We start from the raw sequence: 18,389 nt of genomic DNA, 5'->3' as shown, positions 1-18,389 counted from the left end.
ACAGGCTACACAGTAATTGTATGCAGTGGCCTTGAAGGAAGGACTGTAGATAAATTTGGGTAGGGGGTAGCATAGTGCTCGGAGAAGGCAATGGCACCCCACTCCAGTACTCTTGCCTGGAAAATCCCATGGACGGAGGAGCCTGGTAGGCTGCAGTCCATGGGGTTGCTAAGAGTCGGACACGACTGAGCAACTTCACTTTCACTTTTCACTTTCATGCATTGGAGAAGGAAATGGCAACCAGATCCAGTGTTCTTGCCTGGAGAATCCCAGGGACAATGGAGCCTGATGGGCTGCCATCTATGGGGTCACACAGAGTCAGACAGGACTGAATCGACTTAGCTGCAGCAGCAGCATAGTGCTAGGTCTCTGCCCCAAACGCCTGACCATAGATCCCTCTGGAACTTTAATGCAGCTTCTCCTAAGGCTTTCTTGCAGTCACCCAGGTGATGGCACATGGGTTGGTCTTCCCTGAACCTGAGCTGATGCTAGGGCAAATTTCAAAGCTGGCAGGTCTGAGCAGGAAGAAAGATGGCAAAAGAGATGCAAAAAGTGAATACAAACAGGAGGAAAAGTGAACTGGAAATCAAATTATAGAAGATGGTAATAACAGTGTCAAGAAGAAATACAGATGTAAAGAGAAAAAAAATTCAAGTTCAAGAATATTGGGATTTTATCAAAGAGAGGAGTTTTGCATTGGAGAGATTCAAAATAGAATACATCTAACCTACACATCAAGAGTAAGAGACTCTCAAGAAGAAGACTTCAGACCTCCAAGGATTTAAAGAAGAAAAGAACTGGGGGAAATGTCCTTTTCCTGAAGATTATTTTGCTTTTTTTATAAAGCGGAAATTTTCCTCAGGCTTTCATAGTTCTAAAATTACAGTTTTACTTCAAAACCAAGTTAAGTACAATGTATTTCAATATTTATGAACTAAAATGACTTTAGAGCTAACTTTGTACATGGTATTAATTACTAAATATATTTTTATTTTTCCAAAATAATAACTACTTTTCAAGTACCTATCATATGGTAGGCCATGAGTTTCATAAACATTGCCTCAATTAATCCTTCCACCTCTGGAAAGTAATAATTAATATGCACATTTTATACAGAAGAAAATTAAGATGTCAGGATATCAGATCAAGCTCCAAGGGCCTCCATTCTATTGCATATTGTGAAGCATGCTTCCCAGGAGCTACACAACCTGGTCGTTTGAAGTGACTTGCCCAAGTCCACCCTTATAACGAGAAGAGGAAGTCTCGTTCCTGCCACTCTTTGTACTGCACCAAAAAGTAAATTTCCATTGCTTCAAAGTTTTAGGGAATTTTACAGTTGTGACTTGAGTAGCAGTTTATGGAGTTACACAATCATTACGTATTTATTGAATCCTCCCTGTGTATTAAGCACAGTATTTGGTGTTCTGCATGTTATTTTCATTTAGTCTTCACAGCTTTCTGATGTAGATCCTAGCAGTACCCTCATTTCACACACAAGGATACTGAGATGGAGGTTAATCATCCTGCTCATGATAGTCAGGCGGGAAGTGATGGATTGAAGATTGAACCCAGGTATCCCTGACTCATTGTGCAAAGGTAATCACAACATACTCCTCAGGTTGACTTCTCTACAATGGTTAATCTGAAAGTAACTTCCATTTATCTCTTTCCATATAAACTGTCAGGCTATTTTACAATGATTTATCACCATATATCAGATTTTATAGTCACCTCCATACAAACCTGTGGTTGATTAATTAACTAAAATTGGAAGACATTTTGATGATGAAAAGCACTAACTATTCCTATGAATAATAATTAGTGTGGGACTGCAACTAAATTATGTATGTCAGTATTGGGAATCAATCAGAGAGGGAGGGTGAGACCTCAGACTCCAGAACTAGGTAAGATGGATTAGTCAGGGCAACATAGATGACTAGAGCAGATATTAGCAGCAAAAAAGCAAACTTACTAGACTGCTAGTATGTTTCAGGCACCACTCAGGACCCTAGAGATACAATGCTAGATAGATAGCCAACTATCTATTTAGAACAAGATAGAAGCCAACTCTGCCCTCAGGGGTCTTACATATCTCTGCCATCAGGGGTCTTACAGTCCAGAATAGAGCAGACTTCAGAGGTGGCCCTATCACAGGAGAGCACTGCGTCAAGGAAATCTTGCTTGGTCAGCAAGCCAACCAGTAGGAAGCAAGTACATGGACAAGGTGGCTGTGATTTAGGGGCCACACTCCAGTCCCTGGGAGGGTTGAGATGGCATGAGGCAAGGCTGCAGTATCAGAAGAGAACCAGGATGGATGAGGCTATATGAGTGGGACTTGGCTACTGAAATAAGGCAGGGACTTGCCCACAGGAAGTCAGCAAAAGCTTAGTTTCTGGAAACAAATCAGGGACTGCCCATCAGTGAGATGAGAGTAAAGTTGGTCTTCAGGACTAGAATTTCGTAAATCTTCCTGCAACCTTCTGGAAACAGAAATGATCTCAGAGGCTAAGGTACCCATGAGGCTCTGTTTTGTGGTACAGAACTGGAGAGTTGTGAAAGGAGGACTCCAAATCAGCCATCTCCCTCTCCCAGAGGGAGCTTTTTTCTCTCTCAGATGGTTCACAACATTTATGTAGCTGTAATGAGAGATCTGGAAAAGGAGAAGGCAACCCACTCCAGTATTCTTGCCTGGAGAATCCCATGGAGAGAGGTGCCTGGCAGGCTACAGTCCATGGAGTTGCAAAGAGTCAGAGGAGGCTTAGTGACTAAACAACAACAACAACAAGAGATCACACCACCAACTAAGTCCCAAACCAGAAGCTGCCAAATAGTAGGCTCCCATTGGACTTTCCTTCTTCCCTACCAAAGAGATGCTTTTTCTAAGCATCAATTAGAAAGATGGCCCACAAGCTTTCTTGATCAGTAATTCCACTCAGAAGCAATTACAGTCTTCTTTCCTAGAAGCTGGACTCCCATCTTGAAATGGAGCAGGACCCTGGTACTCCTGGGCACAAAAGTTTTTTTGTGCATGCGCTCCCCTCCACCTCCCCATTTTCTTGCTTTCAGGGTAAGCTTCATTCAGCCTCCATGACTTCCCTTGAGTTCCAATGGGCAATGCAGATGACACCACCCTTATGGCAGAAAGTGAAGAGGAACTAAAAAGCCTCTTGATGAAAGTGAAAGTGGAGAGTGAAAAAGTTGGCTTAAAGCTCATCATTCAGAAAACGAAGATCATGGCATCTGGTCCCATCACTTCATGGGAAATAGATGGGGAAACAGTGGAAACGGTGGCTGACTTTATTTTTCTGGGCTCCAAAATCACTGCAGATGGTGACTGCAGCCATGAAATTAAAAGACGCTTACTCCTTGGAAGAAAAGTTATGACCAACCTAGATAGCATATTCAAAAGCAGAGACATTACTTTGCCAACAAAGTTCATCTAGTCAAGGCTATGGTTTTTCCTGTAGTCATGTATGGATGTGAGGGTTGGACTGTGAAGAAGGCTGAGCACCGAAGAATTGATGCTTTTGAACTGTGGTGTTGGAGAAGACTCTTGAGAGTCCCTTGGACTGCAAGGAGATCCAACCAGTCCATTCTGAAGGAGATCAGCCCTGGGATTTCTTTGGAAGGAATGATGCTAAAGCTGAAACTCCAGTACTTTGGGCACCTCATGCGAAGAGTTGACTCACTGGAAAAGACTCTGATGCTGGGAGGGATTGGGGGCAGGAGGAGAAGGGGACGACAGAGGATGAGATGGCTGGATGGCATCACTGACTCGATGGATGTGAGTCTGAGTGAACTCCGGGAGTTGGTGATGGACAGGGAGGCCTGGTGTGCTGCAATTCATGGGGTCGCAAATAGTCAGACACGACTGAGCGACTGATCTGAGGGAAGGGATGGGGTGCAGAAACAAGGGAGAAACAATCAAGAAACAATAATACAGCCTTGGAGCAAGGTTCTGGTTCCCCTCAACGGATATCTATGAAATGAAAGTGAAGTCGCTCAGTTGGGTCCAACTCTTTGCAACCCCATGGACTGCCATGCGACCCCAAGGCAGCCTCCTCCATCCATGGGATTTTCCAGCAAGAATACTGGAGTGGGTTGCCATTTCTCTCTCCAGGGGATCTTCCCGACCCAGGGATCAAACCCAGGTGTCCCACATTGCAGGCAGACTCTGAGCCACCAGGGAATCCCATGTATACTAATACATATCTTTGAGCTATTTTGAAGGCACTGAAGCCCCAACCAAGTGGAAGAAGTTAACGGTATGCTGCCCACAAGCAGAAGACCCCAGACTAGTTGGAACAAGAAGGTTGATGATGCTGACTCCCACTTACCTCACCACCAACCAATCAGAAGAATGTCCACGAGCTGAGCACACAGACAGTCTCTTACGGTCATTTGCTATGAAACTCCCAACAAGACCCCCTGGGTCAGGACTCACAGTTTAGAGTGCATTAGCCCACTGTGGCCCCCCTTTGCCTGGAAAAGCAATAAGGTTCTTTTTTCTACTTCACCCAAAACTCCACAAATAAGATTTAATTCAGTGTTGGAGTACAAAGGGTGGACTCAGCTTAAGTCTTTGCTCTAAGTGATGAACTTGCTTTAAAAAATGAAGCAGCCCTGGTCTTTGGAGCCTTACCATTTCTGGGTGTGAAGAGTTTGACCCCACAGCCCCACAGCCAGAAACACCACCCGCCTGCAATACTACTTTGAAATGAAAATATCTCCTACCATACACAAGAAATGTCAGTGATCTGGTTTCCAAATATGAATGAGGGATCCCAAAACCACAATCCAGCAGATGCCGCCAACTTCCCCCCTCGGTGACTGTTGAGGAGCTCAGGGTATACAGAAATCAGTCATCTGCCACTCCATAAGGTGAACAAGGAAACAGGATTTGGCCCCAGATAGCTGAGGACTCTTGCATCTTCCCACACAGAGAATGTTAAATTTCTTAACTTGATACCTGATCTTTGTTGTTCAGACTGCCTGTCCCCCTTGTCGCAAACTTGTATATAGCTGACTCCTGCCTCCTTGGAGCACTTTTTCACAGGTAGTTCAGCTGGTAAAGAAGATGCCTGCAATGCAGGAGACCCAGGTTTGATTCCTGGGTCAGGAAGATCTGGAGAAGAGTTAAGCTACCCACTTCAGTATTCCTGGGCTTCCCTGGTGGCTCAGACAGTAAAGAATCTGCCTGCAATGCAGGGGACCGGGGTTCGATCTCTGGGTTGGGAAGATCTCCTGGAGGAGGGCCTGGCAATCCACTCCAGTATTCTTGCCTGGAGAATCCCCATGGACAGAGGAGCCTGGTGGGCTGCATCCATGGGGTAGAAAGACTCGGACATGACTGAGCGACCAACCATAGCACTGAGATGCTGTCTCCTGGACTTGGAGTCCTAAACTTTCCCAACTCTCTACTTTCAAGTTGTGACTACATTTTTTAGTCAACGCTGATGTGCCATTCAGAAAACTGAGCTAATGGCATCCGGTCCCATCACTTCATGGCAAATAGATGGGGAAACAGTGGAAACGGTGGCTGGCTTTATTTTTCTGGGCTCCAAAATCACTGCAGATGGTGACTGCAACTGTGAAATTAAAAGATGCTTACTCCTTGGAAGGAAAGTTATGACCAACCTAGACAGCATATTTAAAAGCAGAGACGTTACTTTGCCAACAAAGGTCCGTCTTGTCAAGGCTATGGTTTTTCCAGTAGTCATGTATGGATGTGAGAGTTGGACTATAAAGAAAGCTGAGTGCCAAAGAATTAATACTTTTGAACTGTGGTGTTGGAGAAGACTCCTGGGAGTCCCTTGGACTGCAAGGAGGTCCAACAAGTCCATCCTAAAGGAGATCAGTCCTGAGTGCTCATTGGAAGGACTGATGCTGAAGCTCCAATACTTTGGTCACCTGATGAGAAGAGCTGACTCATTGGAAAAGACCCTGATGCTGGTAAAGATTGAGGACAAGAGGAGAAGGGGATGACAGAGGATGAGATGGTTGGATGGCATCACTGACTCAATGGCCATGGGTTTGGGTGGACTCCAGGAGTTGGTGATGGACAGGGAGGCCTGGCATGCTGCTGTTTGGGATCTCAAAGAGTCAGACACAACTAAGCGACTGAACTGAACTGAACTGATGTGCCCAACACTGCTGTAGTGCTGCATAGCATCACCACAGGGCAGGGCCCAGCCACACCAGAGAGCTACACTGAGCTGGTGTCCAGCTTACTGGTCTGGGCTCCTGACTCTTCCACAGCTGAGACCCTAGAACCCCACCCCCAGGTCCCTTCTCCTTCAGACCCAGAAGTCCAGCACCACACCCTCTTCCCTCAAGATCTAGAAGTCCAGGCTCCCCAGCCCCTGGGCCCCCCAGAACTAGGTGGCAAGGTCCTCAACACCTCCCCACCTTCAACGGAACAGACCTCTCTGCTTGCCTTTCCCTAGGACCAGACTACCCCAGGTTCCTGCTTCCTAGGACCCAGGAGCATGGAGGAAGGCATGGAGCAGGATGCAGTCCTGAAGCAAGAGCTCAAGCCCACTGCCCCTTTTCCCTCCAGGCCTGCCTTCCCACCCAGTCTCCTCTTCCCTCACAACCAAATGTCCTGGATGGAAGCTCCCCACCCCAGTCTCTTTCCATCCCTGAAGGCAGGACTCCAGGTGCCTCAGCCTCTCTCAGGACTCATGGGCCCAGAGCCCTCAGCTCTGTCATCATTTGGTGTTAGTCACCCAGTCATGTCTGACTCTTTGCCACCCCATGGACTGTAGCCCACCAGGCTCCTCTGTCCATTGGATTCTCCCGGCAAGAATACTGGAGTGGGTAGGCATTCCTTTCTCCAGGGGATCTTCCCCACCCAGGGATGGAACCCACGTCTCCTGCATTCCAGGCAGATTCTTTACTATCTGAGACACCAAGGAAGTCCGTGTTCATTCAGAGAACAGAAATTCCAGCCTCCAGTCCCATCTCTGCGAATCCAGAATTCTGCCTGCCGCCCCCAGCCCCCACCCCACATCAGGACCACCTCCACCTCCACAGGTACCCAGTCCAAGCATTCAAACTAGCTGCAACAGGTTCCCCCAGAAGCTGGAGCGGTGTGGAAGGGCCCCCTGCATCCGGGTGTTCCGTGCACCCTAAGCCCGCCAGGCTAGTGCCTTAACAGGACCAACAACAGCCACGCTGCCATGCTGGTGATCATCATGCCCTCCATGCCTGTGCTTTTTGGCCTCTATTTGATTTCCTTGGGGCCTTAGGTGGAACAAGGGCGGAGACTGAGAGTGGGAGGGGTGGGCACCTGTGAGATGCTCATTCTGCAATTCCTCAACTCAACGTCCCTAGCCCTAGCATTATTCTGCTTGGCTGCTCCTGGCCTCTGTGTGTGTGTGTGTGTGTGTGTGTGTGTGCGCGCGCCCGCGCACACTCCTCAGCCTGTTTGGCATTATCTTTGCACTGCATAACAGTGCAGAGCCCTGGCAGCCTTAATGCATTAGCACTTCCGTGTGAGCACACCTGGTCAACAGGTGCACCCTCCTGAACCCCTATCACCTTAGGATCCATCTTACCTGGCCTGTGGCTGTGCATTGCTAAATTCCCTAGACACTTCTGAGCGCATGACCACTGAATGCTCTACTTTGTACTTCTGATTCCTAAATACATCCTAAATCCTAAATACACTTGAGGCAGGCCTGACAAAGATGTATACCCAGATGTGCGCTGTCTTGCTTTGCAGAGGGCCTTCCCTAAGACCTACTCAGTTCTCTGACTTGAATTCTTATCAGGGAGTCAGTTTCTTCAAAGGCTCCATTTAAGTCTCTTCCAATTCTGTGATCAGTCCCCTTTCCTACTACAGAGGAATTTTCAAATACAATAAGGGAGTAATTTTCCTTCACTGATGCTACATGTATATCTATAGGCTACAACCTCTAACAGTGAAAGGCACAAATTGCATTTATTTGATCCAACAAATTAGAACTATTATCTTTTGCAAAGCTTTGTTTTTGCAATGTTTTTCCAAAAGATAGGATTTTAAAATAGGATGTTTAAGCTGTCACTTACCCCATTTTCTTTAAAGGCATGTCTTCTCAAGAGAGTAATTAGAAGCTCTCATTTGCATCTAAGCCCGGACCTATACATTGCCAAAGCTGTCAAATATTTCACAATAAGTGTTTGTAAATATTTCCATTTAACATATGTATTAAAAGTCTAAGTGACTCTCCCATGAGCACATGGTAAATATTCAAGAGTCAAATAATCTGCATAACCCTGGATGACTTAGCCAATAACTTTCAAAGTTTTTTCATACTTCCAATTATGTTATGCTTGAAACAGAGCAGTCATGATGCCCAACTGGCAGTGACATCTCATGTGAGACACGCGGAGTGTCTATAGTCAGAGTAACTGTAGCTCAGATCTCCTGGCTGAGTTCAGTGTTCCTCACTCAGGTGTCCTATGCTCAAAACCTGTTATCATTTGTCAATATGTTTCTATCCTTTGAGGAAACTATGCTATATTCTGAATTTTTAATAAATCTTTTCCTATGGAAGCTTTATGGAAGAAATAAATAAGTGAGAGCCGAGTTGTCACTTTTTATGACACGCTTACAGGCAAAGCACAATTAATAGTCCATCTCAGTCTGTTCAGGCAGCTGTAACAGAACACCACAGACTGGGTGGCTAATAAACAACAGAAATTTATTTCCCGCCATTCTGGAGGCTGGGAAGCCCCAGGTCAAGGTGCCAACATGATCACATTCTGCTGAAGTTTCTCTGCCTGTTTCTTTCATGAAGGCACCTTCTCACTGTATCCTCACTGCAAGGAAACGGAGAAGGATTTCTCTGAAGCGTTTTATAAGAGCATTGACTTCAATCATAAGGATTCTGCCTCCTAATCTAATCACCTTCCAAAGAACCCACCTCCTAAAATCATGGCCTTTGGGAGCTGCTGCTGCTGCTGCTAAGTCACTTCAGTCGTGTCCAACTCTGTGAGACCCCATAGACAGCAGCCCACCAGGCTCCCCCATCCCTGGGATTCTCCAGGCAAGAACACTGGAGTGGGTTGCCATTTCCTTATCCAATGCATGAAAGTGAAAAGTGAAAGTGAAGTCGCTCAGTCGTGTCCGACTCTTGAGACCCCATGGAGTGCAGCCCACCAGTCTCCTCCGTCCATGGGATTTTCCAGGCAAGAATACTGGAGTGGGGTGCCATTGCCTTCTCCAGGCCTTTGACAGCTAGGCTTCGACAAATGAATCGGGAGTGGGGGCCTAGGATACTGAACATGAACTTGAGCAAACTCCTGGAGATGGTGAGGGACAGGGAAGCATGGCATGCTACAGTCCATGGGGTCCCAAAGAGTCAGACACAACTTGGTGAGTGAACAACAAGCTAGGATACATTCAGACCACAGCATAGTTCTTTGTAGTCTTCTTTCCAGGCTTTTTTATTTTTAACACTTATTTATTTGGCTGTACTCAGCCAGTCTTAGTTGCCTGTGGCGCACAGAATCTTCACTCTTCATTGCTGTCTGCATGATCTTCATTTTGGCATATGGGATCTAATTCTCTGACCAAGGATCGAACCCAGGTCCCCTGCATTGGGAGCACGGAGCCTTAGCCACTGGACCACCAGGGAAGCTCCTTGCTAGGCTTTTTAGTGTCTTTCATATGTGCACCTCCATATTACCATGAGAGAACTTGAGAGACATCCAGATTTATAGGCATGGGTAAAATACAGATTTGTACGAGAAGTTATGTATATTAAAATAGAGAAAGAGCATAGCAACGAGATAAATTGCTGCTATCCTTAGCGTGGCTGGGGAAATTGAGGCTATCTCTGGGTATACCAGGTCTTGAAAATACTGAATCCTTTTCAAGAATGTTCAGTTGGTTACCTTTTTTCTAACTTGGAAATTTTAAAATGAAAATAGATTCTTGAGGATAACCCAGAGTAGACTGAAAGTCTTATTTTTTCCCCTCTAGGCTGATCAAATCCCTCAGGCAAAGCTGGTAAAGAATCAGATAATGTATGTATAGAGGCCATGAAATATCATGGAGAAATAGCAACCCAGTTTTCTCCTTTCTATATTATACCATAAATGATGGAGAAGGGAGATTATCTGTTAAATGATATTAGTAATTAAATATCTACCAAATAATTACGAATATCAGGTACTACTGCTTTTTGATTTTTACTGTGAATTATCACATTTAATTCTCACACCTTGAGATAGGTACTATTATCTCAATTTTGCAGATGATTAAACTACATACAATGTGGTTAGGAAGGTAGCTCAAAGTCACAGTTACTATATGATGTTGCCTGGATTTGAACCAAGTAAGTATAGCTCCAGAGGCCAGACTCCTAACCACTAGACCACCTGCTCCTCACTGATAAGGCAACACACACAGACACCCACACACAATGTGATTTCTACATGCCAATCACCACAATCAGGACTTTTACATGTAATCTCACTGTGTCACCATAATAAATGAGGCATAATTTCATTATTACCTTGTTCTATTTTTGTATATAAATTTCCTAATTTCAGAAATACAAGTGTGAGATGTATTGAACTCCCACTTTTCTAGTAGGTGAGATGAATTATTTAAATTGAGTAAATAATTAGGCATTTTTAAAAAGCAAAAAGTGAAATTGCCCAAAGGAATAAAAAGAGAGGAGAATAAATACCTCACAATGAACGAACTTTCATACCTCCAAAGGTAGTAGAGGGGAGTAATTCAAGACACTAGAAAGATGATAGAGGCAGTTTCCATCAGGAAATTAAGGAATAAACAGACAACACTGCAAAAGGCTTTGTCATAAACTTCAGAGAAAATATATCTACAAGTAAGTGCATTTACAAGCTCTAAAGTGTGAATATTTGGAAGAAGCAGATTTCTGAATTTCTATTAAAAATCAGAGACAAACTCAGATGATGAGTGATAGTAAATGGAAGCCTCAACTTCACGATTCTAAAGTGATGGTAAAAAATCTTTATTCTGTCTTGCTATCTCCATCTCTCTCTCTCTCTCTCTCTCTCTCTCTCTCTCTCTCTCTCTCTCTCGAACACACACACACACACAAACACATTTTCTACTATGTGCACAAGTGAGTGTCAGTCTGCTAAGGAGAAGGAAATGGAGGAGCCAAGAGAAAGAGAAAGAGCAGAGATACCACGTAAACCCAAGGGAGGGAGACAGAGCAAGGATGGAATGGATGAAAATGACTTTCCACTTCAGGTGTGGTGTCTGACTTCACTTCATTATTGTGGTTGTTGTTTGGTTGCTAAGTCGTGTCTGACTCTTTGCTACCCATGAAACTGCAGGACACCAGGCTTCCCTGTCCTTCATTTCTCCCAGAGTTTTCTCAAACTCATGTCCATTGACTCAGTGATGTCAACCAACCATCTCATCCTCTGTCATCCCCTTCTCCTCCTGCCCTCAATCTTTCCCAGCATCACGGTGCTTTCCCATGAGTCAGCTCTTCACATCAGGTGACCAAAAGTTTTGGAGCTTCAGCTTTAGCTGAATGGACAATGGATTATCAATGGATAATCAGGGTTGATTTCCTTTAGGATTGACTGGTTTGAGATCAAACCCATCAAATCAGTCAGTCCTCTCCCTGGGTCACTGTATCTTTTTAACATATTTCTATTTTTGCTTAAATTAATTTGAGTGGGCTTCAGTAAGTGGCAGGCACCATTCATGAGTCTGAGGATATGACTACAAAAAACAAAATTATGGACTTTTCTACAGATTGGTCTTAGTACATAAGCATGATGAACATTGGTTCTACAGGGAATTGTGTACTAAGTCCCTGGCAACCAACTTATGGGGGTTTCCCTGGTGGCTCAGATAGTAACGAATCTACCTGCAATGCAGGAGACCTGGGTTCAATCCCTGGGTCAGGAAGATCCCCTGGAGAAGGGAATGGCTACCCACTCCAGCATTCTTGCCTGGAGAATTCCATGAACAGAGGAGCCTGGTGGGCTACAGTCTATGGGATCGAAAACAGTTAGACATGACTGAGTGACTAACACACACACACACATACAACCAACTTATAACATGCAACAATCCCATTAGTCAGCTAAGGAATTTTTATATATCTCTATAACTATGCATATATGAACAGCAATTTCTCAGTTAAACATTTACTACCCCATTTATTCATCCATACACACATAGGTAAATAAATCTTGATGTTTATAATCCACACTCCATAGAAACTGGTGTCCAGATCTCAAATTCCTGGTCATGACCTCTTCTCATTCTTCCCGAAGATATTATATCAAATTTCTAATATATATTTTAAGTCTAAAATAAAGTTCTAAATCTAAAATATTTTTAGATTTCTATATAAAGCATAGTTCTAAAGACATATGTTTTGAAATCAGACAGACTGGTGTCCGAATCTTAGCTTTGTTACTTTGCACAGAGTATTAAACTCTCCTAGCCCATAGATTTCACATCTGTAAAAGGAGGATAATCATCTCTATCATATAAGATTAACATGTGGGTTAAATCAAATTAAGTAATATATAGATTAAACCCATCTCTCCTAGTACAAAGTGAGCATTCAAAACTTACTAATGCAGTCACATGCATGCACATGCACACTCGGGCTTAGTGTCTCAGTCATGTCTGATTATTTGCGACCTCACAGACTATATACCACAATAGGCTCCTCTGTCCATGAGATTCTCCAGGCAAGAATACTGTAGTGGGTTGCCATTCTCTTCTCCAGGGGATCTTCCCGACCCAGGGATTGAACCCCGGTCTCCTGAATTGCAGGTGGATTCTTTACTGTCTGAGCCATCAAGGAAGCCTATAAAGGGGCCACACTTTACTATTTGTTGAGCTAAACATCAAAAGAATTAGTTGACTTGGAAGCCCTTGAGAAACAATAGGCTTCTGTATCCTCTTCTGATGAGAATATATCAGAAAGTTAAAGTAGACAAGTCCTATTTTGTAGCTAAGTGGTCAACTTTATTTTTCTTTCCACTCTAATTCTCATGATTTTATTTCATCCCATGATATGTGGGATATTCTCACATTTCTCCTCTACCATATTTTAAGGAAGCAAATACAGTAATTCCATGAATACAAATACAACCTCAACCTGGGAGATCAGCCAAACTGCAAAAGAACAGCTGAAAGTGATATGTATTTTTTAATTAAACCTCTAAATCCATCTTACCAAACCTAGGGGGCAGATGTGGATACAAATGATGTATGAATTGCCATATAACCCCTCCCCATAAATAATCTCCTTACAGGACCTGGAAATGACACTGATTGAGAAATGACATGCTATTTCTCACTTAAGGCTATTAATTAAGACACCTCTTTACCATTCCTCTCTTTCACCTCTCTCCTCAGGGTAGCATTTCAGTATACAATGCTAGTCTGGAATTGACATTTGTTCTGAAGGAGAAATTCATTTACCTGCAGCTCTTCCTGAACAACTTCTACCTTAAGGAAACAACCTCATATCCTTCCTTCAGTTAGCTTCCTCAGCTTCTGACAAATGAGGAAAAGTTTTTCTAATCATTCAAATGCCAAGTAAGAAGGAATAAAATTGATCTTTAATTGACCTTCTTAGTAGAAAATTAGAACTACCCTTTCCCAATAATGAAAGTCCTCTTAAACCTTAAAAAGGGGAGGAGGGGTCAGTTAAAAGTCAAAAAGCTCAGGCAGAAAGCAAGTCCAGGTGACCACGTGGTTAGAAACTATTCCATCTAGTACATTATTGCAGGTCCTGGAGCTGACGATTCACCAAAGGGTAGAAACCTCTGACTAGGTGGGAAAACATTCAGATACAGAGAGAATTCAGAGTTTATGTTTTCATAAAGCACCCTGGCCTTGAATATAAAATGCAGAGTTTCTTCTTCACCAGAATTTATCAACCTTGTGTTCTGCCTTTCACACCAGTAATTTTTTCTTTTTTGCATATTGTTCTTAATCACTGAATCACTCAGTCTGTTAGGGCTATTTTGAAAATATGAACAAACAAGATTAAAAATAAGGAGTAAGCATAAAATAAATACAGTTGTTTTGTCTTCATAGTTTCTTTACATCTTGTTTTTGAAAACCCCAAGTCCACATATATTAATATATCTTTGCAAGTGCTTTGGGCTTCCCTGGCGGCTTAGACTGTAAAGAATCTGCCCATAATGCAGGAGGCCAGGGTTCGATCCCTGGGTCGGGAAGATCCTCTTGTGAGGTAGTTGGAATAGGATAAAGGAGCCCAGAATGGCGATGGCTAAAAGACAAGGAAGGGAAAAATCCACAAAAATAGAATAAAGGAAGGTCCGAGGAGACCTCAGGTAGAACAAACAGCACTTCTGGCTAGCCCAATTTACATAAGGCAGTCCCAGGGACTAAAAAGAGGAGCCAAAGGGCTGGGGGAGGAGGGGTCTCTCTCTCTCTCTCTCTCTCTCTCTCTCTTCTTCAAGTCTTTTGAGTCAGCATGCCCTCACGCCCCAAGGATGTATTTCCTTTATTTTCTAAATAAAACTGAGCTGTAACAGGGAGCTGTAACGCTGGTCCATCTGAAAGCTGTAACACTGGTCCGTCTGAGGGCTGTAACGCTGGTCCATCACTTCAAATTTTTGTTGTGATGAGACGTAACCAAGGAAATTACACCTCCCCCCCCCACCCACCCAACACTCTGAAGGAGGGCATGGCTACCCATTCCAGTATTCTTGCCTGGAGAATCCCACAGACAGAGGAGCCTGGCAGGCTACTACAGTCCATGGAGTCACAAAGAGTCAGACACAACTGAAGCAACTTAGCACACATGACACAAATACTTTATATGGAAAAATATATTAAAATAGTCTTTTTGCATATCCATCTCTCTTATTAAACTATAAGCTCCTAATTACAAAGTCCATGCCTTATACATCTTTGTAGTAGGGTGTAGGATAACATCTTGGAAATTTTACTTCTGTTTTTAATCTATTTGCATTTAAATAAGCAAAATTTAAGGATGAGTTTGAGTTGAAGTTATTTGAATAGAAGGCAGATTATTAAACCGAACACCTATCTTTGATACCAGAAAAGTTTGTATAAACTTTTGACCCTTAAAAGTATATACGATAAAGGTGGCACTGCAAATTTGTGAGAAAAAGACAGACATTTTTATGTAGGGTTGGAGCAAAAGGCAAACATTTGAAAAATGATAAAATTGAATTTTCATTTCACACTCATACCAAATAAATCAAAGATCTAAAATATAAAAATTAATTTTTAAATTATATCATGGAGAAATAAGAATGAACTTCTTTACAACTTGGAAGTTGGAAAAATATTCAAAATTCAGAAACAATAAAATAAATAATGTTTGACTGCACTAAAATATGAGATTTGTATTGAAAAAATATAAACAATGGCAAAGGATATACTAAGAAAAGATATATAATTTACAAAAGGATGACAGTTCCCAGTACAAAGATATTCTAAAAATTGAAGCAAAACAACCACAACCAGATAGAAACATGGGCAAAAGATGTGAACAAACAGTACATACAAGAAGAATGAAACAGATGAGTTTAGCAACATAATCACAAACCAAATTTTATTACGATATCACTTCTCACCTATAAGATTGGCAAAAATCCAAAATTTTGATCCTGTATTCTTTTATTGTGACACAGCAACTCCTTGACAGTGAGAATACAGAAAGAGATAACACTGATAGAAGAGAAGTTGGCAATAACTAGAATTATTCATGCTTTCTTTTTGACTCAGCAATTTTACTTATAGGTATCTGTCAAGAAACGGAAAAATTCAGAATTTTTTATATATAAAATTACTCATTGCAGAATTATTTTTAATACCAAAACCTCAATGGTTATCAGACAACTCAAATGGTCATCAGTAGGGAATGATTACATAAATTATGATAAATTAAATATTACATAGTCTTAAACAGGATTGAAGAAGATCATATCATATACTGATACACTGATACATAACATACACTGATATATACACTAATATATTATTAAGTGGAAACTTAAAATGCAGAATAACATAGATGGTATGCTATCTTTTATATAAGAAAAGAATTCATATTTATTTGGCAAATTGCATTTGAAGTAAGAATTTGTTATAGTAAACTTGTAATGAGCAGCAATTTAAAAAAGAGAGAGAAGGTAGAGGATGGATGAAATTAGAATTGAAGTAAGAGCCCTTAAATATGAAAAACAATGTGAAAGCATGAATTGAATTGTACTTCAAGTTAGAGACATAAGAAAACGCCAAAGAAATTGTTTTCCACAGTTTTTTTAACTTTTCATATTTAGTTGAGTATAACATATTTTGTGAATAAAAAGAGTTTAAAAGAAATCTTAATAGTAGTATACTTACTGGTAGTTTTACCTTGAAATTATAGATATACAGGTAAATATGTAATTAAATTTGATAGCATTACATAGTAAAATACTTCTTGTAAGAGAAAAAGTACAAGTATAAAATCAAAAAATTAAATTATTTTAATGTTTGATCTGAATTTGAAAAATCATTATAAGCTCCTGATTTTTCCTTACTTTGGAAAACAAATTTCCTAGCTCTGTTCACTGAAGGGGCCTAGAACCAATAGAACCAAATAGAACTGAACACAGTTAACACCTAGATTATGGTTCCTAAATGCCATTTGCTATTAAAACATCTTAGCAACTTCAGATGGAGAAGGCAATGGCACCCCACTCCAGCACTCTTGCCTGGAAAATCCCATGGACGGAGGAGCCTGGTAGGCTGCAGTCCATGGGGTCTCTAACAGTTGGACACGACTGAGCGACTTCACTTTCACTTTTCACTTTCATGCATTGGAGAAGGAAATGGCAACCCACTCCAGTGTTCTTGACTGGAGAATCCCAGGGAAGCCGGAGCCTGGAGGGCTGCCATCTATGGGGTTGCACAGAGTCAGACACGACTGAAGTGACTTAGCAGCAGCAGCAGCTTCAGAGGAATCAGATCAGAGCAGTTGCTCAGTCGTGTCTGACTCTGCGACCCCATGAATCGCAGCACGCCAGGCCTCCCTGTCCATCACCAACTCCCGGAGTTCACTCAGACTCACGTCCATCAAGTCAGTGATGCCATCCAGCCATTTCATCCTCTGTCATCCCCTTCTCCTCCTGCCCTCAATCCTTCCAGCATCAGAGTCTTTTCCAATGAGTCAACTCTTCACATGAGGTGGCCAAAGTACTGGAGTTTCAGCTTCAGCATCATTTCTTCCAAAGAAATCCCAGGGCTGATCTCCTTCAGAATGGACTGGTTGGATCTCCTTGCAGTCCATGGGACTCTCAAGAGTCTTCTCCAACACCACAGTTCAAAAGCATCAATTCTTCGGCGCTCAGCCTTCTTCACAGTCCAACTCTCACATACATACATGACCACAGGAAAAACCATAGCCTTGACTAGACGAACCTTTGTTGGCAAAGTAATGTCTCTGCTTTTGAATATGCTATCTAGGTTGGTCATAACTTTCCTTCCAAGGAGTAAGCATCTTTTAATTTCATGGCTGCAGTCACCATCTGCAGTGATTTTGGAGGCCCCCCCCCCAAAATAAAGTCTGACACTGTTTCCACTGTTTCCCCATCTATTTGCCATGAAGTGATGGGACCGGATACCCTGATCTTCGTTTTCTGAATGTTGACCTTTAAGCCCACTTTTCCACTCTCCACTTTCACTTTCATCAAGAGGCTTTTGAGTTCCTCTTCACTTTCTGCCATAAGGGTGGTGTCATCTGCATATCTGAGGTTATTGATATTTCTCCCAGCAATCTTGATTCCAGCTTGTGTTTCTTCCAGTCCAGCATTTCTCATGATGTACTCTGCATATAAGTTAAATAAACAGGGTGACAATATACAGCCTTGATGTACTTCTTTTCCTATTTGGAACCAATCTGTTGTTCCATGTCCAGTTCTAACTGTTGCTTCCTGACCTGCATACACATTTCTCAAGAGGCAGATCAAGTGGTCTGGTATTCCCATCTCTTTCAGAATTTTCCACAGTTTATTGTGATCCACACAGTCAAAGGCTTTGGCATAGTCAATAAAGCAGAAATAGATGCTTTTCTGGAACTCTCTTGCTTTTTTCATGATCCAGTGGATGTTGGCAATTTGATCTCTGGTTCCTCTGCCTTTTCTAAAACCAGCTTGAACATCAGGAAGTTCACGGTTTGCATATTGCTGAAGCCTGGCTTGGAGAATTTTGAGCATTACTAGCGTGTGAGATCAGTGCAACTGGGTGGTAGTTTGAGCATTCTTTGGCATTGCCTTTCTTTGGGATTGGAATGAAAACTGACCTTTTCCAGTCCTGTGGCCACTGCTGAGTTTTCCAAATTTGCTGGCATATTGAGTGCAGCACTTTCACAGCATCATCTTTC

Source organism: Bos mutus, chromosome 14, assembly GCF_027580195.1.
Source record: "Bos mutus isolate GX-2022 chromosome 14, NWIPB_WYAK_1.1, whole genome shotgun sequence".
NCBI lineage: Eukaryota > Metazoa > Chordata > Mammalia > Artiodactyla > Bovidae > Bos > Bos mutus.
The sequence above is the reverse complement of the archived record's forward strand: the minus strand, read 5'-3'. Positions refer to the sequence as shown.